At 49.4% G+C, this 5,800-nt stretch overlaps 1 long non-coding RNA gene across 1 annotated transcript; it reads right to left on the bottom strand.

Moving 5' to 3' along the window:
- Window positions 1-793: 793 nt before the first annotated feature.
- On the bottom strand, window positions 794-5,792 carry LOC117799291. The gene is made up of 3 exons (XR_004622959.1): window positions 3,490-5,792; window positions 2,916-3,148; window positions 794-2,009 (listed from the first exon to the last, which is right to left on the bottom strand). It is a non-coding gene; the product is annotated as an uncharacterized LOC117799291 (long non-coding RNA).
- Between the last annotated feature and the right edge of the window lie 8 nt (window positions 5,793-5,800).

Below are 5,800 nucleotides of genomic sequence, written 5' to 3'. Positions count from 1 at the left end.
GCACGACCCCGGATCACCCAGGACATACTGCATGCAGGCACTGACCTGCCCATCTGCAAGCTTCCTTCCGGAGAGAGCAGTTGGGTGAGTTCCGATAGGTCTGCATATCCTGGAGGCCATAGTCTCCGTCCCTCGGGTCCCTCGTCCCTCCCAGAAGGCTCCTCGAGCCCCTCTTCAGTTCATCCACTTCAGTTCATCCCCTGCACCCAGCCCAGGCACCCCTGCTTTGGGGAGGAGAAAGCTAAGTGGTGGGAAAAGAAAATGAACACGAAAACTAAGCAAGCGACTTATGAGGGAAAATTGAAAAGCAGCAGGGCGCTCTCCAAGTTTCTGCTTGCAAAATTGCTTTGTGTGTACATTTGAAGAGAGGCCGGGTGTTAGAACGGATTTGCACTTTCTCTGTGATTTTCCTACCCAGTCAAAAATGGAACTTCAGTGGGTACATTCTGAGATAGCCGCCTGTCCCACGGTCGTCGGGCGCCGATGCTCAGAGCGCTGGGAGTCCGCAGGCGGCCAAATACCGGACCGGCGCGCACCGGAGACTCCGGTTTGCAAAACATTTAAAACAGTCCGAGGAGGGCAATAAAGTTTGTTTATCACGCCCTTGTCTGTCGTTACATATCTATGATATAGGTTTCTATATGATGTAACATAGAGATACATGGACAAAATTTATAAAACGTATGTAGTATTTCATCTAAATATAGTGTTTCATAAAGTATCTATTACATGACAAGTAAAATTACTATATNTACATGACTAGTAAAATTACTATATAAATGACATATTTTATATATTATTGTACTTACAGTGTTTAAACTTATTTATAAGACAAAATTATATATAAAATACTATCTATGGTAAATATACAGAGTAAATACATAGAGTGATAAACATAGTAAAACGTATAGTAAGTACGTATTTATATGTAATATGCATAAGCTACTATATTATGTAAGTTATATATTATATACACTCCACATATAAAATACCACATGTAATAAAATCGTACATCTATAGAGAAAGGCAAAGACATCATAAATATAAAAATACACGTGCAGTGTGCAAACCTGTCTAGTACTGGGGCGCCTGGGTGGCGCAGTTGTTAAGCGTCTGCCTTCGGCTCAGGGCGTGATCCCAGCGTTCTGGGATCGAGCCCCACGTCAGGCTCCTCCACTGGGAGCCTGCTTCTTCCTCTCCCACTCCCCCTGCTTGTGTTCCCTCTCTCGCTGGCTGTCTCTGTGTCAAATAAATAAAAATCTTAAAAAAAAAAACATGTCTAGTGCTGTACGTGTGTCCCATATATTAGAGAACATAATACATGTTTGTGGTCCTCATTTATACGTCTTTTCCTGGAACTTGCACTTTTTCTCCATGACGTTTATGAGAGTAATGCATTTTCGCGTGCGAAGCCCCAGCTCGCTCATCGCCCTGCGGACGGCAGTCTGCTGTAGGCCCACCCTAGTTTCTTTATCCTCCTCTGGCCCTTGGAGAGTTGGGTTGTGTCAGCTTTTTGGTTCTGGAAACAGTGTCGTGAAGGATGTCCTCACACGTGTGCACGAGTTTACCTGAAGAATATGTCCATCTAGGGCTGGAATGGATGGGGCCGGGGTAGGGCGTCTTCAGCTTTATAAGATGATGTCAAATTTTTCCAAAATAAGCGTGTAGCAGGGTCGTCTGATCTCCGTGGAGACCTCAGAAGAAAGCTTCCCCCATCAGTGTGCATAAATTTGAAAATCTCGTAATGATATCATCATTGAGAGGCTGCAGCTTGGGGAGGCCTGGCTGGCTGGCTCCGTCGGTAGAGCATGCAACTCTTGATCTCAGGGTCATGAGTTCAAGCCCCACGTTGGGCGTGACGTCTACTTAAAACAATGATAAGAAGGCTGCGGCTCAGTACGGGATGTCACAAGAGTTTGGAGCCCCGTTGCTGACCAGAACATCTGCTCCCAACCCCGTGAGCGGCCTTGGTTGGATCCTTATGCTTCTGTGGACCATGGTTTACTCACCTGCAAAATGGGGAAGAAAATGAAGCTTCGGAGGACCCTGGGAACCAAAGGGACAAGACAACTACTTCCAGTGCCTGACCTGGGCTGGATCCTGCCCTGGAGGGAAAAGATGCTTTGAAGCATATTATTGGGTGCATTGACAAAACCGACAAAATTTGAATACAAACAGAAGACTCAGTAGACTCTATTAACCAGGTTACATTTGCTGAAGTTGCCGGCCATGCTAAGGGGACGCAGGAGAACACCGCTCTTCTGGGGCAATGTGTCTGGGAGTATTTCGAGGTGGAGGGACGTGATGCACGCAGCTGACCCTGAGGTATAATAATATACCTTGGATTCTGGGTTTTTGTTTTTGTTTTTTGCGTTGTTTGAACTACTATTGAGTTTTCCAATCTCTGTCATGGGTCCTCAGAACTTTCTAGAAAAGTCTAGTAGCCATCAGGCCTGATGGTCCCATGTCATCTGGAGTGGCTCATCCTGTAACTCGATGGAAGGACTGGATCTGTGGCAGAACTTCAAAATGGACTGCCCCATGCTTGGTCTGCCATCCTGGGGCCGCCTTGCCTCTGGGTCCTGCCACGCTGGGGTCACTACTGTGTTAGGGAGCCCCGGCGTAAGGTCAGCTCTCAGATTCGCATCCCGGCCCTCGGGCTGAGTTTGCCCGTGAGGAGCAGCAATGGGGAGTGCAGCCCCTGGGGCAGACCTCCGAAGGCCGAGCTAGCCTCTCACTCAGCAGCGATGGGAAGTTACCCTCCCTGAATGTCATAGGCCAGCTTCCCCAGAAGCAGGGCCTCAGCAGCGACCCTGGACAGGTGGCTGATGAGGGGGTGTTCTCAGAGGGGATGGTGAGGAGCAAGGGGTGCAGAGGAGGGTGGGGGATGGAGGCGAGCTGAGGTCCAGCCTCACCTGGCTCCCCGGGAGCTCTGCGGTCGGAATGGCAGCTGGAGGCCAGGGGCCAGAGTGGACCCCACGCCACCATCAGCTCTGGGCCGAGGGTTACCGGGAGGGGGAGCAGGAGCTCAGGCGTGCGCTGGGAACAATTTTCCAGAGAAAGGTACAGCTAGATACGGCTGCAGCGGCAGGGATGCCCCAGGGACCTGGTGGTTTGGCTGGGGTGATGTCCCCTTCAGTTTCTGCACCTGTAAGACATAGGTGATCGTGTTCCCTGTCTCCCAAGATTGTTATGGCACGTTTAGTACAAAGTTTCAATGACACCAGCTTTCCACAGATTTATTTTTTTTTAATGAGAACTGCCTGGATTATCTTTGCAACGTTTTTGTAAATCTGAAGTTATTCTAAAACAAGTTGATTCAAAAATATACTGAGAGGCAGACATTTGCACCCCCACATGCCTAGCACTATTCGCAACCAAAAGAGGGAGCCCCCCGAGTGTCCATCAATGCATAGATGGGTGAACGATTTGTGGCATATCCCCACCACGGGGTGTTAATCGGCCTTAAAAAGGAGGGAATCCCGGCACCTGCTGCAACACGGGTGAGCCTGGAGGACGTGATGCTGAGGGAGGAGAGCTGGACAAGGAAGGATGGACACTGCAGGACTTGGCTCTTCAGGGCTCCCTGGAGTCGTCAAAATCCAGAGACAGAAAGTAGATGGTGGTGCGGGGGTCTGGGGGAAGGGGTGGGGTCAGCCTGTAAAAGGGACAAGGTAGGGTCTCAGTGTGGGGGGATGGAACATTCTGGAGGCGGACGGTGGGGATGGCTGCTCAGCACCGTAAATGTCTTTTTTTTTTTTAAAACATTTTATTTATTTATTTGACAGAGAGAGAGACAGCCAGCGAGAGAGGGAACACAAGCAGGGGGAGTGGGAGAGGAAGAAGCAGGCTCATAGCGGAGGAGCCTGATGTGGGGCTCGATCCCATAACGCCGGGATCACGCCCTGAGCCGAAGGCAGACGCTCAACCGCTGTGCCACCCAGGCGCCCCACACGTCTATACTCTTATTCATCGCCAGTTATCCTGGTAAGTTAAAAAGGAAAAACGAGTTTCCTGTGTCATTACGGTAGAAATGCAAAAGGAAAGAGACATTTTATTTCCAGACAGGTTTTTAGTTGCCATGAAAAGCCTAGCTCCATGCAAGTTGGGACTGGTAGCAAACACTGATCTCGAAGGAGAGTAATCAGCTCCCCGTGCACATGAACTTCTAAATATGTTGAGCCCCTCCCTCATCAGTCCCCTCCAGGCAGAGTGGATGCCAGGGCAGGGCCCCCTCCAGGGCTAGTCTGGCTGCCAAGACATCAATAGAACCTGCCAGAGGATGGTCACAAGGGCATTAGAACCCAATCCACTTAATTACTTGGAAATTGCTCATAGCCCAACAGGAGCACTGGGCACTGGACGCGGCAGCTCCCCGTGAGGACTGCTTGCTCACGGCTTGGCTGGCCTCTGGGGCCCTTCACTGTGGCTCTCACTNTCACGATGTGCCAGAGAGACACAAAGCCAGGGGCTGGTCCCTCAGCCAGGAAGGGACTTGGCTCGTCCAGCCAGAAGCCATTTCACCAGAATGCTCCTCTCCAGGTCATAGCTGGCTGGACACACAATGGGGGGACACCAAGCAGCCCTCCACAGACTGGGACGGACAGGCCCATGGCCAACGAATGAGGCACTCTAAGTTGGCTTCCGCATAGAAGATGGACCTCCATCTTGCCATTTCACTAGGAGCTTCTCAAAGACGAGAGCCATGGTATACAACCGCCCAAGTCCCCACTGGCCTTATGCACCTTGGGACCCACAGTAAACGCCTACTGAAAATAACTCTTTGTTCCCAAATTAACTGCTTATCTCATTTCCTCATGAGAATTAATTTCTAGAATGTCTCCTTCGTACGCATTTGCCAGTTGTCTTTATTATCATCTGAAAGGTCAGCCAGGAGCTGGTTTTGGAGCCCAAGTTTTGAAGTTAGAGCTTTGGGCTAATTCCTGGACCCACATTAGCATCCTCTTTAGCTTTTCATTTTGACAAATGACCCAACCACTTCTCACCTAAAATGTTCCTTGAGCACTGGCCACTCACTGTGAGGCACTCCGGGCCACTCAAGGGCTCCATCTGCTCCATCTCTTTTACCAACCCATAATATGCAAAGATTGGGGGTAGTGATGTGTTTAAGAACATGGCTAACTGAATGAGACCATGCAGTTCAAATCCTGGCTTTACCACTCATGGGCTGTGTGACTGTGGGCAAGTTTCTTGACCTCTCTGTGCTTCACTTCCCTCCTCTGCAAAATAGACCTCAAAATAACAGCACCTACTTTTTAGGATTATTGTAAAGTGCTCAGCACAGAGCGAGTACTACATATGCTAGCTATCACTATTAATTCCTTCCTTGTGCACCTAACAGGCAGTGGCTGCACACCCACTCTGTTCAGATGGTTGTTGGGCTGAACCCACAGTGAGATGGGGGTGGCGGTGGCACAGAAGTGAATGCACCATAGATAAAGCCCCACAGAACCCAGAATCAAGATGGGGACACAGACACAAAACACAGGCCAAAGAAGGAAGTTTCTTCCTCCTTCAGTTCAAAGAGTCAATTTGTCCTAGAGTATCTGGGAGGGGAGGTCTTGATTCTGCCCTTCAGTCCCACCATTTAAGAACACAACGGATCCCTGTGCCTGCCTCTGAGGAAGGGAGAATTAGGGATGCAGTCTGCGTGAATTAATCAACTTGTCATGCCAGCATCTATGTCTCTGACTATCTATTCGGGTACATGGGTCACAGGCAAACTCAGTCCTTCATGGATTTTGGTCCCTTTTGGAGTATCTAAACTTACAATACTGTG

Source organism: Ailuropoda melanoleuca, unplaced genomic scaffold, assembly GCF_002007445.2.
Source record: "Ailuropoda melanoleuca isolate Jingjing unplaced genomic scaffold, ASM200744v2 unplaced-scaffold467, whole genome shotgun sequence".
NCBI lineage: Eukaryota > Metazoa > Chordata > Mammalia > Carnivora > Ursidae > Ailuropoda > Ailuropoda melanoleuca.
The sequence above is the reverse complement of the archived record's forward strand: the minus strand, read 5'-3'. Positions and strand labels throughout refer to the sequence as shown.